The 20381-nt window shown below is 43.2% G+C and overlaps 1 protein-coding gene across 2 annotated transcripts in view; it reads right to left on the bottom strand.

Moving 5' to 3' along the window:
* Nucleotides 1-19220, bottom strand: part of LOC311135222 (synaptic vesicle glycoprotein 2B-like) — a 47423-nt gene extending 28203 nt beyond the window's left edge. The window contains exons 1-2 of one of the 2 annotated variants that reach the window (XM_084169157.1): nucleotides 15721-19220; nucleotides 15487-15581 (exon numbers count right to left, since the gene is read on the bottom strand). The gene's annotated coding sequence lies outside the window, so the exon portion shown is untranslated. Of the gene's footprint in view, nucleotides 1-15486 lie in introns of both variants that reach the window. The other variant, XM_084169158.1, reaches the window with a different exon arrangement.
* Between the last annotated feature and the right edge of the window lie 1161 nt (nucleotides 19221-20381).

The raw sequence follows: 20381 nt of genomic DNA, 5'->3' as shown, positions 1-20381 counted from the left end.
CTTTAAGGATTCTCAAAAGTACCCTGAGATGATTTCTATTTTGAGATATAAAAAGTTTGCTGAAAAGCGCAGGGCTCTTTGAGACAGCATCTTCAGCCTTTTCCTCTGTTTTTTAAAGGATAAAAACACCATTAATTATTCTGTCAGAATCTATTTTAAAATCAAGAGATTAGAATGCAGTAATCAGTTCTCTTACCAGAGTTGGCATCAAAACAGTTATTCCTCCTTTTGATAAAGACCAAAGCATCCCATGAAAGGGGTCAAATCCAGGACCGGGGCCTACGGTAGTAAAGTAACACAGAGGATACCCTCCTCTAGCTCCAGTCTACAGCTCAGGAACAGAATAGGGTCCCCGCCTGTTATCCGCCCCACTCATCAAAGGAGGAGCTCCCTATCCCTGATCACGCCCACCCCATCACACACACAATGGTAGAGTCCACCCAGCCTCTCTGCAACAACAAGCTCGCACCACCTCCCCGGCAGCAGGGAGAGACACACTGCTGCGCTGATCTGCGTTTGTATGTGTGTGCGTGATGGAGTGAGAGTGAAAATGAGAGGAGAGCAGAGAGCAGGAAGGATTGAGGCTGGCAGATGGGTGACTAGTGGGGAGGAAGGGTGGGTGTTGGGTAACCCGCCTCCATGATTTAGGTTAAAGTGGAAGTGGATGTTGCTGCTGTACTTCTACAATAGACAGCGGGAGGAGAGGCAGCTCAGAGGTGCTGCTGGTCTTCTGACACTTTGAGATGGGTTTTCAGGAGCAGGGGCTCTGCAATGTCACACAGGACAGGTGAGTTATTGCAGAATGTCTATGCTGCTCTGGCTCCTCTCAAAGATGGAGTTACACACAGGAGGATGCAGGCAGCGTACTGTCAAATACAACTGTAAGCTTCCACACTTTAATGTTTTACAATAGCACTTAATAACACTGTAATCTTTTTTGCTGTTTGTATGATAAAATGACAGGTAATTGAAGCAAACCTGTCATAATCCTCATTTATCTTAACTGATGAGAGTTCCTTGGGTAGAATTGTTCAGTGATAAATAACTTGCTATTATAATGGGATAAAAGTTCACAGTCGGGATTAGATTAAACAGCCTCGCTCGCCCACAGATTTCTGTCCAGAGAGGTTCACCTTTCCCAAATCAGCAGTGAAGATTCAATGGCCCTCTATTCTCTGCTGTCTGTCTTCCTGAGTGTCTGTTTGTGTGTGTGTGTGTGTGTGTGTGGATAAAGCACCAAGGGCAGTCCATATGGAGCACCACCTATTGTCCTCATTAAAAGGCTGGGCACAGGGGGACCCTGGTCTCTGACTTTCACAGACAGATGCTGTGGCTGTTGTTTACTCTGCCAGAGGTACTATACTGAAAATGAAGGTGGTTGTCTTCCAAGATTTAAAAAGTTGTCTTAATAATATGTTTTTTCATAAAATGGTCAATCAGAATGCCACCAAGTTGTCCAACAAATGTAGATTACATGATGTACTTTGTTCAATAGAAATAATTTGAGGAAGAAATGGCTGTAGTGGCCTTCATCTGTGAGGTGAAATGGCCCGTCGGTCTAAAACAGCACTCGGTGCCCACTTTCTATTTCCTATTTCCAGTGACATTCAACTGAACATTTGCAGAAATGATCAAATGGATAGAATGACATTCTCCATCCCAGATGAGCCATGAAAAGCACATCATTAGGATAAAACTTCTGGCACTTCCTATCCTCAGTGTTAAAAACCCTCTCTCTGGCCCTGGAAGAGACACTGCTGAGGTAGGCTACCATCCCCCGCCTCAGCCTGACCCTATTGGCCAGTCGCATAGGGCACTTCACACCTATGTGTTAGGGACCAGTTTGCCAGGGAACTCAGTCAGCTGACCAGGGCCAGCCAATCACAGGCTCTACCTGCTTGGGGGTAACAAACCCCCATTCCTGCTTGTGCTTTAGTTTGTTTCCAGGAGGGCAGGTTGAGAAGGTCTCTGTAGACTCCTGTCCTTCATTACAACTCATCACTGGACCTTTCCTGAATGGACAAGCCTTCCTTGGACTTCCCCAACTGTGTGTTAGTGCATCACTGAACATGTAAGTGGACTTTGTTAGGGGTTTGTGTGTATTTGATCTGTATACATGTTATATGCTGCTATTGCTTTGTTAGTATGCTTCCTTAAGATATGTATATGACAGGATTGCCTCCTGTAATCCCATGTTACATACTTCACACAGTTTGTCCTTTAGCATAGTTCTGTGTACCTTTATGTTCAGCCATGAGGGAAAATCTCAGCCCATTGCTTTCTATGGACCAAGATGGCTGCCAGTCATGTCATTGTATATCCTCACCTAAAATGGCCGACCAGTGACATCATCACAGCCTGGTCACTTCCTGATATGGTCATAGCCACATCCAACATGGCCACTTGTTAGCACGTTAGCATCCTAGACTTTATAGCCGTCAACACTGATCTTAACTTGCCCTGATGCTAACTTATAGCCTTAGGCCTACTAGCCCTTGTCCTGCTAGCCTGTATGTATTGTATACTGTGCTAGTCACTAATTGCATCCTGCTATCATTTGTGCTATGTAGCTTGTTCGCCTGCATTACTGCTCTATAGCAGTTTAGCCTAGTAGGCCCTGTGTGTTACTGTATATTTATTACCAGCCAATAATATTACCATGATAGCACCACTAATGCTACTATAGCCATTACTGTTGTGTGCTAGCCCATTGCTATGCCATTGCTGCTTTGTATATACTGCATCACTGCTATTGGGTGGCAGGTAGCTTAGTGGGTAAGAGCGTTGTGCCAGTAACGGAAAGGTCGCTGGTTCTAATCCCCGAGCCGACTAGGTGAAAATCTGTCGATGTGCCCTTAAGCAAGGCACTTAACCCTAATTGCTCTGGATAAGAGCGTCTGCTAAATGACTAAAATGTAAATGTATTACTACTGTATAGCCAACACTGCTATCACACTGTTGTAATATATATCTTCTGTCCTACAGAAAACCACTATTCACTACCATCAGTCCTCTTCCTGTTTGCTGTGTGTGTGAGCCTGTCTTGAGTATGGCAATAAACGTGTGTTCTGTACACCTGTCTTACTGGTCATTTCTGTCCTCTTATCGGGACACTGGGACAAGTGCACCTATATCTAAACCGGCACTTCTATCGGAGTCAACCACCAGTAGGTGGCACTCTTTTTCATTCAGCATACATCCCTTGTATAATAACGGTCTATGATTATATACGTAAATGCTTCTCAAATTGTGTAGTAGGATTTCCGCTATAGTCCTAAAATTGAGTTCTGCCCTAACTGCACAGCTGTGACGTGGGTGATTCCCCCTAAGCCCCTCCCTGCAGGCAGGCAGGAGGGCCCACCCCTGGAGAGGGCCAGTTGGTCTGTCCTGCTGCTGTCTGCTAGAACATCATTATGGAGAGTAGATGGCCCACACAGAGCAGGGGGAAAGATCCCTAATCCCCATGCCATATAATTCTGCTCAAAAGAGGATTACTTCCACAAATAGTCAGTCAAGCAGAAGAACCATCATCAACTAAATATAGGTCATAGACTCTGTCTTCATCATCACTGACCATTACTATGGTACCACTCACCAATCCCATTCATACCTGTCTGTTTAAGACTTAAATTAACTACACACACCCTTAGAATCCTTGCACTGCGAAGGTTCGTGACATCAGTATGCATAGCCGACGCATTCAGTTGTTGTAACCACCAACACAGGATCGATAAGCTTTGATTCCAACTGACCCAGTGTGTCAGGGAGGAGGCTCTCTGAAGCAGATAGAGCTAGGGGTTACACTAGGCTCGTGGAATGAAGCAGCGTTTAATTATTGTCTCTGGTGTGATTTTGTTGAGTTCAATTCATAAGCCCTGGCTGGTTTATATTTCTCCAGTGGCCATCCAATCGCCTTTGTATGCATAACCACTTTGATTATATCAATGCGGCTGCGTTTCATTAAAGGGCAGATGAGCAAAAAAAGCGACTTCTCTGGTTGAAAACGGCATATGTTGCATCGATAGAAACATTGATTTTAGTGTAAAAAATTGACTACAATGTGTAAATAGCATAATTTTGGCGATAAAGTCAGTATCTTCCAAAATTGATATTTGCGGGATTTGTGGAAGCTGTTACATTCCAAGAGCTATTGGATATTTGAGGTTTGGGTTTTGATTACGATCATGCCCACTAACATTGAATGTTAACACCTAGGGAGAAGTGTCATGCACAGAGAAACAGCTGCACTGATCGTACTCTATCCAATTGTACGGCAGAACCTACAGACAGTGAGACAGACCAGCCCACATTCCGCAGCGCCTCGGACTTGTTAACGTAAGACAACACGTTGCCAATGTTATGTTGAAATAACACTTGGCCCCTAAGCCCTTTATGGAGTGGCCACTTGCTGATGTGTTTGATAGTGATCACTCCAGTCTGCCACTGTTTTGGGCAAAATCATTTTTGGGACAATGCACACTTGCATCCCAACTGTCAATATTCCATAATTCTAAACCCATTGGCGAGCATCTTGTGTTCCACCGCAACCTGCTTTGTAACATGATTAACTATGAAACACTGCCAGACAGACACACACGTGTAATAGATAGAGAGAACGTTGTAAAAACAAAAAAAGCACTTTAGCACTTGCCAGTGACTTAAAATGCTGATTTAGCTAACATGGCCTGCCTGCTCAATGTGCCTGCTAGCTAGCTAGTTTTGTTACTGATAAACAGCGTGCAGCCTCTGCTTTATTTAGAATATTTTGACAGCTTGCTGATGAAGTTGTAGACATGTTCTCAGAAATCAGTCCTGCGCAGCAGCTGACACGATACTGTCTGCAGTGAACTACTAGTTTATGCAATTTTTTTAACTTGAGAAATAATGCAAAAAACACCTTAACTAAATCGAAAATTGCGCAACTAAGACCCCCTCTGCAAAAAACATCAAGTTTTTTTTTGTTGAGATTTCTTGATGCATCTTCATTAATTAACTTGATTAATTCTGACTATTTTGAGGGTGAGATGTTGCTACCGTGACTCAAGGGGGACAAACAACCATAACTGCCTGTGTAAGATTTTGCGAACATAACACACCCACATCAACAAATGAAGCAAATATAGTTTTTCTTAATGAGCTGCAAAAAAAAACAAGTGGAATCGGTGAGTTCAGCCGATCTTTAAACCTTATAGGGATTGCTCTGCTCGCCACCTCAAGATTTTCTGCCATAGTACAGGGAGTGAATTTCCCATGCGTTTATATGCAGATGAGAAAATGCTGCATTGCTTGAGTGATGGTACCTCTCAGCTCCCTCGATCAGTGACAGGTTGTGCACTGTAGGGGAGGGTCCTGGAAGAATGAGATGGATGGGCCCTCTAGCTCCCTCCCTTTCTCTCTCATAAATCAGCCTGGACCCAGAGGAGTGTCTCTCTCCATTTCTTCTGCGGAGCCTGTCATCTCTCCTGGATCAACCACCGCTAAACAGGGATAATGTATGCTTTACTACCGTGGGCTGTAGAACACACTCACACAGTGCCACTAAACCTCCTTCCCAACATATGATAATTTCCTACAAACAGATGGCAGTTACCAGACAACACAGGCTAATTTGGCATCAACCCCTGAACACAGGATAATTAACACCCACCACAGTATTTATCATTAAATAACACAAGTTCATTAATATCCACAAATAAACGATAACCACCAAACGCAGTACAGATGATTTAAATGACATAATCCTACACTACGCTAATAGTGTTTCTCTGTTAGGTAAGGTAATTAATTGTGTTCTAACTTTGAATAATTTCCCTGGTTCACAACCCTCTCTGCACACCACAAAAATAATTATCAGGGCTTGTGTCTGCCTCCCCTTTATCTAGCCCAGGGAATAGAGGGAGATGCTTCAAAAGCCTAAAAGGAGAACAAAGGATAACAGAGAGCTGGGTCGTTCCACGAAATGAGTGCCTTTTTGCGTTCTTTTTATGTAGAAATTGTGCACCAATATTGCATTTTAAAAGCCTGTTATATTCAATTAAGTGCCCTTTAATATAAATCACATAGAGAATTAAATCAATCTGATGTTTTATATGAATAAAGACTTGGTAAAGAGCCAAAATTCAGCATTTGGACATGTCCCTCCGTGCACCTGCTGTGACTTCCAGGAAAATGTAACCAAGTTTTCACCATCATCGTAAAGCCCTAGTTATTTTTGTAGCTTTGACAAAGAAAAGTATTAATTATTTCATGTGATTAGTGATTCAGTTTAAGGTTTAAAAAAAAACTGTTCCTAATTTTAAGGTCAACCCTGTTACGTTAACTGAACTCTCATTTTAATATGGTGAAAATATTCCTTTTTTTTTTTTTTACCGGTTATTCCGGTTAACCTTGTTACTATATTTGGCACTTAATAGCCGCTTACTTCACTCGTTTGTTTATTTAACTTCTTGAGATGGGAAAACATGTTTTTTTATTATGTTAAGCATGTACTCTTTATGACAGAATGTTAAAGTTAGGTGAAATCAAATGTTTTTTCCCCCACCAAGTTACACATCTCAAAAGGCACCGAATTGGTGGAACGACCCAGCTACCTGTCTGGCAACCATGAGAGAAACCAGGTGTTGAGGTGTGGGGGCGGAGTGTGTATTCTCCTGCTTTACACAGTTGAAAGGCACTATGGCAGGCAAATTAATGACCACCCACTGCATTTATACCTATTTTGAATGGATCAGTCGTCCTGGTCCCTTTGCAGAAAAACAGCCCCAAAGCATGATGTTTCCACCCCCATGCTTCACAGTAGGTATGGTGTTCTTTGGATGCAACTCAGCATTCTTTGTCCTCCAAACACGACGAGTTGAGTTTTTACCAAAACGTTCTATTTTGGTTTCATCTGACCATATGACATTCTCCCAATCCTCTTCTGGATCATCCAAATGCACTCTAGCAAACTTCAGACGGGCCTGGACATGTACTGGCTTAAGCAGGGGGACACGTCTGGCACTGCAGGATTTGAGTCCCTGGCGGCGTAGTGTGTTACTGATGGTAGGCTTTGTTACTTTGGTCCCAGCTCTCTGCAGGTCATTCACTAGGTCCCCCCGTGTGGTTCTGGGATTTTTGCTCACCGTTCTTGTGATAATTTTGACCCCACGGGGTGAGATCTTGCGTGGAGCCCCAGATCGAGGGAGATTATCAGTGGTCTTGTATGTCTTCCATTTCCTAATAATTGCTCCCACAGTTGATTTCTTCAAACCAAGCTGCTTACCTATTGTAGATTCAGTCTTCCCAGGCTGGTGCAGGTCTACAATTTGGTTTCTGGTGTCCTTTGACAGCTCTTTGGTCTTGGCCATAGTGGAGTTTGGAGTGTGACTGTTTGAGATTGTGGACAGGTGTCTTTTATACTGATAAAAAGTTCAAACAGGTGCCATTAATACAGGTAACGAGTGGAGGACAGAGGAGCCTCTTAAAGAAGAAGTTACAGGTCTGTGAGAGCCATAAATCTTGCTTGTTTGTAGGTGACCAAATACTTATTTTCCACCATAATTTGCAAATAAATTCATTAAAAATCCTACAATGTGATCTTCTGGATTTTTTTCTCTCATTTTGTCTGTCATAGTTGACGTGTACCTATGATGAAAATTACAGGCCTCTCTCATCTTTTTAAGTGGGAGAACTTGCACAATTGGTGGCTGACTAAATACTTTTCTTCCCCACTGTATACACAATCCATGCCTCAATTGTCTCAAGGCTTAAAAATCCTTCTTTAACCTGTTTCCTCCCCTTCATCTACATTGATTGAAGTGGATTTAACAAGTGACATCAATAAGGGATCATAGCTTTTACCTGGATTCACCTGGTCAGTCTATGTCATGGAAAGAGCATGTTTTGTACACTCAGTATATTCACTGCGCTAAGTATCCTGAGAGCATAACCCTTCATCACTAATGGGATGTAAGGATGAATCACCAGTGCCTGCGGCTCTTGCCCTGTTCTTGATTGGCAATCCCTATAATTATACAAGGCCATATCCCTTGTGATGTTATGGGGAATGTGAGAGTAATGAAAGCTATGATAATGATGGACTGCATATCTGTGAGTCGTGTTAGCTCCCCTGTAGTGTCAGTGCCTTCTGTGTCCCGTCTTAGCCTTCAGCCCTCATTACTCTGATTAATTACCTTGTACTGACTGACCTAGACCATGGGTAATGGCATCATAGCTACACCTGGGCCAACGTCTGCAGAGAACAGGGAGGGAGGGACAGAACTCAACAGACAGTTAGCAAACAAAGTGCAGAATGGTGAATTGGCGGTTTTCAAACCCCTCACATTACAGAAGAGAGAGAGATGCAATATGAAACGTCAGATCACTGAAATGGTGTTTGTTTTTCATGAATCATTTGGGCTACGTGGACACGTCACCTCCCAATTAACTCCATCAAAACAACCGGCTTGAGAACAAATTCATTTTATATTTGTATTAGTTTTGTACATCCAAGTGATACCCATCATCCATATCCACAGCCTTCGTTAGAATAGTGGGCTGTGGATGGAATATTTCCTTCTGAAAACTGGATTTGCTTCATTCATTTTCCTTTGAATAAATGGGACATTGTGGATGCACTGAGGAAATTAAGGCTTTAATCACAAACCTCATTTTAGTCATTTAGCATATCCAGAGCAACGTACAGTTAGTGAATGCATACATTTTCATACTGGCCCCCCGTGGGAAACGAACCCACAACCCTGGCGTTGCAAGCACCATGCTCTACCAACTGAGCTACAGGGGACAGTACCACGATACTTATACTCTCAAGGCTATAACACTTCTTTCAATAAATATTATTTTCAGACACCTCATGATGTTTAGACAAAGTGACAAATAAACTTCATGCTGTATTAATCGAACTATTTCCACAATCATGGGATGTTAATGTTATGTGAAAATCGAAAGAAAAAGAAAGATTCATGAAATACTGCAACCCCAACCCTACAGAATCAGAGCACAACAAACACCCCAACTAGACGGAGAGCTTTGATAGACTGAAAAAAAGGAATATTCTCTATTTGTATTCTACATCTAACAAATCAAAAGTTGCAATAAGCTACAGGTGCAGCCCCACCTTAGGACGGTGTAAGCAGAGAATTGCTAATCTCATGGCCGACTGTAACAGCACCATCTTTTTTACATATGTAACACCTGTTCACCTATCAATGTATCAAATTAGCTTTCTGGAGAGTCAGCATTAAGTCATTAAGTAATGCTAATAGACTAACAGGACAAGAGGTAATTCTTCAAAAACACTATTATGCTGTAGTATGCTTTCCATATAAGTACACTGATATTCCCACAGCAGTTATGTAATGAGGATCCTCTGTAAAATCATCATGCAGAACTTAGTGTACGCCCAGTGAGTCCAACCAGTATCGATTAGCTTTAAAAAAAAACTACAATAGTTCAGCCAAGTTATAAAAGCAAGGAAGATGGAATTTTGTTTACCTTCATCCTGGAACCCGGAAGACCCCTGCACGGCATTCCCTTTGTATTGGAGGGTCCTCCCAGTCCAGCAGAAAGATGAGAGAGAGAGGGAGCAAGAGAGAGATAGAGCGGGCGGGCGAGAGAGTGAGTGAGAGAGAGGTGTACGGGAGGGAGTGTGGTGTGTGGAGCAGCAGAGTTTCTTGATGCAGTCTGGGCACTAGCTGAATGCTAATCAGATAGTGGAGGCCTTTCCCCATGAGTGGAGGAGTGCAGAGCAGACTCCCTCCATATATCTTGTCAGCCTCCCTGCAACACCCACTCACAGCCAGCAACCAGCACAGTCAGCACTATACCACTAGTTGGATCAGACCATAGACCCACCGCCAGCCTGCCATGACTGAAGGGGTTGTATGTACCATATGACATGTGGCCAGGTAACCTTCCCCTACAGGGCAAACCCTGCTGTATAGGAACCAACAGGATCCAACTAAGACCATTCACACTTCGATCAGCACACTTATATTTTCAACTAATCTGAAAATGGTGTTGTGCGATTGAAAAATAAATACATCTATATTAGCTAACTGTTGTTCTAGAGCACAAAGTCATGTTTTGTTGTATCACCACCTCCAGAAACCCATGGTCTCTGACTGCATGCAGTTCACAGCTAAATAGTCTACCAATATCGACGTGACATTACACACTGGCTGCTGCCTGGCCAGGCTGGCATCTGTCATACATTATACAGCTTGCAGCAGTCATCTTTCATATTTTATGCAGCATGTTCAGACATTCCACCCCACACACCACCACCATGCTAAATAATGTATACATCTGGAAATGTTTGTGGCACACCCCTTATCTTGTAATTTTGTATTCTGATTCTTGGGCCAATTACAACTGGTTACCATGTTATATCCCCTCTACTGTAATGTAAAGTGTTATCAAAATAGGTTCTGGTAGGATTGCTGTTCTATAGTGTAGTCTCTGAAAGAGACTGTTGTTTGAGAACATATTCACTTAATTAACTTAAGGTGTAATAGCAGTGCCTTCTACACAAAACATTTAATGTGTGCAGTCTTGTGTAGGCCCAGTATTGCAGCAACAAACTATATTAGATTAATTGTTCAAGGGTTGATCACTTGAATATAAGCAATATATAATGTCATGTGGCAAGCCAAAATATGTACACAGTGGTTTTTAAATTGTCCTTTGTTCATTCAGCCATTGAAACCAAAAATAAACATCCATTGTAAATGCGTTTGAATCACTATGACAACAGTGCCCTCTACTTGACAAATGAAGCACTATTCTTTCATGATAATGGCCCCACCATCTGAATAAACAAACTTTAAATGCACAGTACCAGTCAAAAGTTTGGACACACCTACTTCCAGGGTTTTTCTTATTTTTACTATTTTCTACATTGTAGAATAATAGTGAAGACATCAAAACTATGAAATAACACATATGGAATCATGTAGTAACAAGAAAAGTGTTAAACAAATGAAAATATATTTCATATTTCAGATTCTTCAAAGTAGCCACCCTTTGCCTTGATGACAGCTTTGCACACTCTTGGCATTCTCTCAACCAGCTTCATGAGGTAGTCACCTGGAATGCATTTCAATTGCATAACCTCCCGAGTGGCGCAGTGGTCTAAGGCACTGCATCGCAGTGCTAGCTGTGCCACTAGAGATCCTGGTTCAAATCCAGGCTCTGTCGTAGCTGGCTGCGACCGGGAGACCCATGGGGCGGCGCACAATTCGTCCAGGGTAGGGGAGGGAATGGCTGGCTCAGTTGTTAGAGCATGGCGTTTGCAACGCCAGGGTTGTGGGTTCGATTCCCACGGGGGGCCAGTATGAAAAATAAAAAAATAATGTATGCCCTCAATAACTGTAAGTTGCTCTGGATAAGAGCGTCTGCTAAATGACTAAAATGTCAATTTGTGGAATTTCTTTCCTTCTTAATGCGTTTGAGCCAATCAGTTGTGTTGTGACAAGGTAGGGCTGGTATACAGAAGATAGCCCTATTTTGTAAAAGACCAAGTCCATATTATGGCAAGAACAGCTCAAATAAGCAAAGAGAAATGACAGTCCATCATTACCTTAAGACATGAATGTAAGTAAATCCGGAAAATATCAAGAACTTTTAAAGTTTCTTCAATTGCAGTCGCAAAAACCATCAAGGGCTATGATGAAACTGGCGCTCATGAGGACCACCACAGGAAAGGAAGACCCAGAGTTACTTCTGCTGCAGAGGATAAGTTCATTAGAGTTAACTGCACCTCAGATTGCAGCCCAAATAAATACTTCACAGAGTTCAAGTAACAGACACATCTCAACATCAACTGTTCAGAGGAGACTGCGTGAATCAGGCCTTCATGTTCAAATTGCTGCAAAGAAACCACTACTAAAGGACACCAATAAGAAGAATTGACTTGCTTGGGCCATGAAACACGAGCAATGGACATTCGACCGGTGGAAATCTGTCCTTTGGTCTGATGAGTCCAAATGTGAGATTTTTGGTTCCAACCGCCGTGTCTTTGTGAGATGCAGAGTAGGTGAACGGATTATCTCTGCATGTGTGGTTTCCACCGTGAAGCATGGAGGAGGTGTGTAGGTGCTTTGCTGGTGACACTGTCTATGATTTATTTAGAATTCAAGGCACACTTAACCAGCATGGCTACCACAGCATTCTGCAGCGAGTCGCCATTACATCTGGTTTGCGCTTAGTGGGACTATCATTTGTTTTTCACCAGGACAATGACCCAACACATCTCCAGGCTGTGTAAGGGCTATTTGACCAAGAAGGAGAGTGATGGAGTGCTGCATCAGATGACCTGGCCTCCACAATTACCCGACCTCAACCCAATTGAGATGGTTTGGGAGGAGTTGGACCGCAGTGAAGGATAAGCAGCCAACAAGTGCTCAGCATATGTGGGAACTTCCTTCAAGACTGTTGGAAAAGCATTCGAGGTGAAGCTAGTTGAGAGAATGCAAAGAGTGTGCAAAGCTGTCATCAAGGCAAAGGGTGGCTACTTTGAAGAATCTAAAATATATTTAGATTTGTTTAACACTTTTTTGGTTACTACATGATTCCATGTGTTATTTCATAGTTTTGATGTATTCACTATTATTCTACAATGTAGAAAATAGTACAAATAAAGAAAACCCCTTGAATGAGTAGGTGTGTCCAAACTTTTGACTGGTACTGTATTTCGCAATGTCCAAAACTTGACATATTTCTAATGCTTTTGCCTTGAAAGGAATACCACTTCCAGGTCAAGCAAAGTCATAGCAATCGATCAAGTGTGGTCAAAGTAATGCTGAAGCTAAAAGCTTCCAGGGGAATTAATCTTTGTTGTTAGCATATTGTAAATTAACCCACATTAGAGCTCCTGCAGGATTAGAGAAACTAAATTTAGATGTTTTATTACCTCTGTCAACCTCAGTCATTACTGCCTATTGCCCTTGGCAGGAATCTCTATAACACATATCACGGGTGTTCCTTCTCTGTAGGTCTCCTGCCTGGTGGGTCTTTGAAGGTGATATACAATGGATTTCAGTAAGATTTTTCTTAATTATCTGTTGAAAATACATATTATTGCCTTTGTATAAGTACCATACTATAAAATGGATGATTGAAAACTACAATGCAATTTTATACACATGTATTCTATATCAAGATGAAATCTAACCTAAAATCACTGGTGCAATAACACAGAATCTACTTGTTGCTTATTTGTGTCCTAATGGGTCAGTGGTCCCCTGTGTCTCTCTCCAGCCATCCATCCTCCCAGCCAGCCTACAGTAGCAGCGTCCCACAGCACCACTGTTGTGATTCCCTCCACGCTCCTCCAACCCCAGCATCACGCCGGATGCAGCCCTGGACAAATGTGTTTCAAAGCAACCCAGCGTGACAGAAACCCGAGCTGCACCACCTCATGCCCAGCCTCCTATTTATCTAACCTCTGGGTTTCTCACTGAACAACCAGGAGAGAGAGGAAAAGAGACAGCAGCGCTTTCTCAGCCTAGAAAAACATTACAGTTCTTCAAAGCACACTGACACGTGGTAGCCATGGAACCAGAGTGGACTCTAGGGACCCTGCTCTTATTTTTTGGGAACGGTGGAGGAGAAGAGGGCGGAGGAGCAGGAAGAGGGGGAGGGAGAAGAGGGTGGAAGAGCAGGCAGAGGGGGAGGGAGATGAGGGCAGAGGAGCAGAGGGAGGGGGAGGGAGAAGAGGGCGGAAGAGCAGGAGAGGGGGAGTGAGATGAGGGCGGAGGAGCAGGCAGAGGGGGAGGGAGAAGAGGGCGGAGGAGTAGGCGAAAGGGGGAGGGAGAAGAGGGCGGAGGAGCAGTGAGAGGGAGAAGAGGGCGGAGGAGCAGGAGAAGGGGGAGGGAGAAGAGGGCGGAGGAGCAGGTAGAGGGGGAGGGAGAAGAGGGCAGAGGAGCAGGCAAAAGGGAGAGGGAGAAGAGGGTGGAGGAGCAGGCTAAGGGGGAGGGAGAAGAGGGCGGAGGAGTAGGAAAAGGGGGAGGGAGAAGAGGGCGGAGGAGTAGGAAAAAAGGGGGAGGGAGAAGACGGCAGAGGATCAGGAAAAGGGGGAGGGAGAAGAGGGCGGAGGAGTAGGTAAAGGGGGAGGGAGAAGAGGGCAGAGGAGTAGGAAAAGGGGGAGGGAGAAGAGGGCGGAGGAGTAGGCAAAAGGGAGAGGGAGAAGAGGGCGGAGGAGTAGGCAAAAGGGAGAGGGAGAAGAGGGCAGAGGAGCAGGTAAGGGGGAGGGAGAAGAGGGCAGATTAGCTGGCAAAAGGGAGAGGGAGAAGAGGGCGGAGGAGCAGGCAAAAGGGAGAGGGAGAAGAGGGCGGAGGAGCAGGCAAAAGGGAGAGGGAGAAGAGGGCGGAGGAGCAGGAAAAGGGGGAGGGAGAAGAGGGCGGAGGAGTAGGAAAGGGGGGAGGGAGAAGAGGGCGGAGGAATAGGAAAAGGGGGAGGGGGAAGAGGGCAGAGGAGCAGGTTAAGGGGGAGGGAGAAGAGGGCAGAGGATCAGGTTAAGGGGGAGGGAGAAGAGGGCAGAGGAGCAGGTAAAGGGGGAGGAGGAAGGGAGAAGAAAATGGCAGGAAGAGGAGCGAGAGGCAGACTCATTCACCAAAACAATACTACATATTGTATCATGCTACAGCGCGCTAACCCGAGTCGCTACACTCTTAGACAATAAGGTGCTATCGTACCTTTGAAGAACCCTTGTGAGTTCCTGGAAGAACCCTATTGAGTTCTACACAGAACCCAAAAGATTTCTACCTGGAACCAAAAAGGGGTTTTACCTGGAACCAAAAAGGGTTCTCCTATAGGGACAGTCGAAGAACCCTTTTGGAACCCCTTTTCTAAGAGTGTATACTTTAATTCATGACCCTTTAAACAGTAGCACCCAACATAGTGCTGCAGTCTTCAAAAGACAGACCTGCTTTCAAGCGACAGCCTGGATGAATAGAGAATGGCTAGGAGGTATGCTGTACACTTGTGTTACTGTAGTGCACCTTTTTTTTTTTTACCCAGAGGCCCCAAGTCTATTAATCTAACCCCACTCCTCATCTCACACTCTCTCCTTCATCCCCAGTGCGCAAGACTAGTGTTCAAAGTTCATCACTCCATATAAAACCTAACCCTGTCTCTACATTATGAAAACCCCAAACATGAACAAGGAGCAGGACCCTACCTATACTGACAGCGTCACTCCCACATACATGCACTGACTACACAGCACAGGTCCACACATGTTTTCACTTAAAGCAATATTTATTATCTGCTAAACCATTGAGGATGCATGATCCAGTTCCAGCCTACATGGTCATGGATCAGTGGAGGCTGGTGACTTGAAAAATGTAGGAGGATGGGAGACCCACGAAATAGAGACGACAAAGTATGTTTCAAACATCGTCAAAGACTAATTATTTTAACCTAAAGCATTTAATAAAGACATTTATAGTACAATATTATGGGGTGTTGGAAAAGGACAACACTTACACAGTGTTGGAAAAGGATCACAGCAGTGATTGAATGAGGGTATGAGGCATGAGTTGAGGTGTTCAAAGGCTTGACCAGTGCAGGAAAGGATTTGACTGGGAAGACAAAAAACAATAACACAACACACTACACAGTTAGACAAAAGAGCTAAGAACGAGTTAGTCCAAGCAAGGAGTAAAATCATTGATGTGTAATAATGTGAATGTGTTTGTGTATGTGATTGACTCTACATACAGTAATGAGAGAAAATTGATAGGGGTACTCGCAGTGCTTGGAGGGGAAACATTCAATGTGCCAGTGGATGAGCGGGCACATGAGACGTGGCTTCAGTTCATGTCAGGAGAAAGTTGACAATGGTAGTGGAGTGGAGTAGTCATCACCTCTTAATCAGGGAACAGGAGGGGATTTAGCTGTAAATACAAATAGCAGATACATTCCATTACAGCTGCGCCATCGTAAGTTTGGACAACGAGTTTCTCTATGAAGTTAAACTCAGACATCTCAAAATTCATAAAGTCAAACAGACTGCGCATCTCACCCACTTGACACATCAAAGTAGCCCAAGAAATGTTCCTGAATAAAGCCCTGATCATCCACAAACAGTGGCTTGCGAAAGTATTCACCCCCTTGGCATTTTTCCTATTTTGTTGCCTTACAACCTGGAATCAAAATAGATTTTTTGGGGAGTTTGTATCGTTTGATTTACACAACATGCCTACCACTTTGAAGATGCAAAATATGTTTTATTGTGAAACAAACAAGAAATAAGACAAACAAAAAGAAAACTTGAGCGTGCATAACTATTCACCCCCCCAAAGTCTCTATAAGCTTGGCACATCTAGCCACTGGGATTTTTGCCCATTCTTCAAGGCAAAACTTCTCCAGCTCCTTCAAGTTGGATGGGTTCCGCTGGTGTAAAGCAATCTTTAAGTCATACCACAGATTCTCAATTGGATTGAGGTCTGGGCTTTGACTAGGCCATTCCAAAACATTTCAATGTTTCCCCTTAAACCACCCAAGTGTTGCTTTAGCAGTATGCTTAGTGTCATTGTCCTGCTGGAAGGTGAACCTCTGTCCCAGTCTCAATTCTCTGGAAGACTGAAACAGGTTTCCCTCAAGAATTTCCCTGTAATTAGCGCCATCCATTATTCCTTCAATTCTGACCAGTTTCCCAGTTCCTGCCAATGAAAAACATCCCCACAGCATGATGCTGCCACCACCGTGCTTCACTGTGGGGATGGTGTTAGGTCGGCAGGTAGGGCGGCAGGTAGCTTAGTGTTAGGGCGGCAGGTAGCTTAGTGGGTAAGAGCGTTGTGCCAGTAACCGAAAGGTCGCTGGTTCTAATCCCCGAGCCGACTAGGTGAAAAATCTGTTGATGTGCCCTTAAGCAAGGCACTTAACCCTAATTGCTCATGTAAGTCGCTCTGGATAAGAGCGTCTGCTAAATGACGTAAATGTAATGGTGTTGATGAGAGATGTTGGGTTTGCGCCAGACATAGCGTTTTCCTTGATGGCCAAAAAGCTCAATTTTAGTCTCATCTGACCAGAGCACCTTCTTCCATATGTTTGGGGAGTCTCCCACATGCCTTTTGGCGTACACCAAACCTGTTTGCTTATTTTTATCTTTAAGCAATGGCTTTATTCTGGCCACTCTTCCGTAAAGCCCAGCTCTGTGGAGTGTACGGCTTAAAGTCGTCCTATGTACAGATGCTCCAATCTCCGCTGTGGAGATTTGCAGCTCCTTCAGGGTTATCTTTGGTCTCTTTGTTGCCTCTCAGATTAATGCCCTCCTTGCCTGGTCCGTGAGTTTTGGTGGGCGGCCCTCTCTTGGCAGGTTTGTTGTGGTGTCATATTCTTTCAATTTTTTTATAATGGATTTAATGGTGCTCCGTGGGATGTTAAAAGTTTCTGATCTTTTTTTTATAACCTAACCCTGATCTGTACTTCTCCACAACTTTGTCCCTGACCTGTTTGGAGAGCTCCTTGCTCTTCATGGTGCCGCTTGCTTGGTGGTGCCCCTTGCTTATTGGTGTTGCAGACTCTGGGGCCTTTCAGAACAGGTGTATATATACTGAGATCATGTGACAGATCATGTGACTCTTAGATTGCACACAGGTGGACTTTATTTAACTAATTATGTGACTTCTGAAGGTAATTGATTGCACCAGATCTTATTTGGGGGCTTCATAGCAAAGGGGGTGAATACATATGCACGCACCAATTTTCTGTTATTTATTTGTTCAAATTTTTTGAAACAAGTTATTTTTTTCATTTCTCTTCACCAATTTGGACTATTTTGTGTATGTCCATTACATGAAATCCAAATAAAAATCAATTTAAATTACAGGTTGTAATACATAAAAATAGGAAAAACGCAAAGGGGGGTGAATACTTTTGCAAGGCAATGTACCTGACGATAACTGATAACTGCAAGCAGACTGGTTGCACCGTAGGTCCCAGAGCGGTGGAGCAATTTTTACCCCCTGGGGCCTGGAGTTTTTCCTTATATGTTAACCTAACTAGGAAAACTCTGGACCTTATAAAAGGTATGACAGTGATTAATCAGTTGTAAAAAGGTTTTATATGGCCTATGATGGGACCAGTTGTTCCTAATCAGGTCACATGGTTTAAAAAAACTCCTGGCCCTAGGGGGGATGAAAACCCTGTCAAACTGCAGCTACCTTATATTTGTTCATATAAATTATATTTAGACTAGATTAGGAGGGGTATTTCCTCTACCCAGACACATAGACAACAACTGATAGACAATATAACTTTATGTAATATAATGTAATATGACATTTAGCAGACGCTTTTATCCAAAGCGACTTACAGTCATGCGTGCATACATTTTTTGTGTATGGGTGGTCCCGGGGATCGAACCCACTACCTTGACGTTACAAGCGCCGTGCTCTACCAGCTGTTTGCATCATGCAGGCCTATGCAACTGTAGGCCTTATAAAAAATGTACTCACATCTGTCATCACTATTATGTTGATTGATTAATTACAGTTAATAATGTTGGATTGAAAAAGTATTGGCAGCCTAGCCAGCCCAACTTTGAATATAAACTAAATTTGATCACATTCACATTTTCTCCTGACACACAAATGGACTATAAATACATAACGTTACCAATTAGTTTACCTGACCAGATGGACAGGGCGCATAGGCTATTTGCAGCTGCTCTTATTAGTAGCCTACAGTTGATCAAACTGAAAAATAGTGTCGTTTCATCCCATACAGAATGCCAGATTTCTAATGTTTAGGTGTAGCCTAGGCTGCTGCAACATTTATGTCATGAGTTTTTGCTTTTGTCTGTCCGGAGTGATTATGTGTTATCATCCTTGCTAAATAAATTCCCGAGGAAAGTGGAAAGCCTACTTGAGCGCACGCGAAAAAATGCGCTGCGTCAACCTCTCTCTTTAATCCAAGTTTTAATGGATGACGCGATGGAAGCTATCAAATCATTCGGAATTGTTTTCGACATCCCAGAAAAGACAGTCGAAAGTTCGAGATGTTCAGAAAGTAAAGCATCAGAACGTGCAATTTCTTCTGCAAGCTCCTTGTAGTTGCCCTTGTTGGCTGAACGTTCCTTCTTGTCTTGTCCTCTAAAAGCACATTCTTGCATGCCCAAAAACTCAGTGGTGTTGATAAACCGAGAACATCCCTGTTTCTTCATACTTTCTCGTTGTGTTGCGCAGTTTGAATACGCAGACCTTCGTCATGATCGATACTGCTTTTTCCCCAGAAGCTTCAATCTGATGTGGGCATTTATATGCTGCCTGCTTTTGTTTTGCCGTTTAGCTGAACGATCGATATTCTTCAGGTCACTGTACCCACCTTTCAACCAAGGCTCAGACTTTCCATAAAGCAGGCAAGGCCAGCAATACAGGCGGATTGATGAAAGACTCTCTGTTAACCAGCTATACTTTTGATACCAGTTGGTATTGAACGCCCTCACCTTTTCACCCTTCTTCATGAAACTGATCTCCAGGCAGAGGTCGACTCTTGCATTTAATTCGCACCTTTTCCGTGTACCTCAGAGAATGAAAGGGGTTCTTCAACAAAAATTCGGCATTTTCGGCAGCGTTGGCCATTCTGGCAGAGAAAACTGCACACTTGAGCTGGTAGCTAGCTGGCTACTGAAGTTAGCAAGGCAAATTTAAATGAATTGCACTAACTGGACACAAAAAATAAAGTTATAAAACCAAGAAAACAATTTATAATATACCTCCTCTGTCTCCTCTAATTTGAATGGAATAATATCCAAAAAATGATCAACTATCACTCTTCACTCTTAATCTCTATCCAAAAATTTCAGAAAGCTTCTCAACACATAGAACCCCCATAATGCTCTGTGGCACAATCCCAATACAACACACTAGGTTCGTTCTCTGATCTTAATTCTATGATTGGATGGACAACATGTCAGTTCATACTGGAAAGCTTTGATTGGTTGGAGGACGTCCTCCGGAATTGGTCATAATTACCATGTATGTCTATGGAAGGAGGTGAGGCCTACGAGCCTCCTAGGTTTTGTATTGAAGTCAATGTAGCCAGTGGAGAACGGAAGCTAGCTGTCTTGGTGCTACCCCAGACAGTGCTGTTGAAGTTACTGTAGACCTTCATTGCAAAACAGTGTATTTTAATCAATGATTTGGTGGCATATGAATATATTTAGTATAGTTTTATCTAAAAATGATACGTTTTAAATGTTTCACTATTTTTATTTTTATGAATTTCACTGATGAGGATGGTCCTCCCCTTCCTCTGAGGAGCCTCCACTGTCCTGGATGGTATGAACAGATCTCAGCTGAATATAATTATTCTAGCTCACAAAACCCAAACATATACTAATTATTATAATGTGGTTATTGTGGCCATGTCTTGTA

This window comes from Coregonus lavaretus (assembly GCF_964263955.1).
Source record: "Coregonus lavaretus genome assembly, chromosome: 9".
Classification (NCBI taxonomy): Eukaryota; Metazoa; Chordata; class Actinopteri; order Salmoniformes; family Salmonidae; genus Coregonus; species Coregonus lavaretus.
The sequence above is the reverse complement of the archived record's forward strand: the minus strand, read 5'-3'. Positions and strand labels throughout refer to the sequence as shown.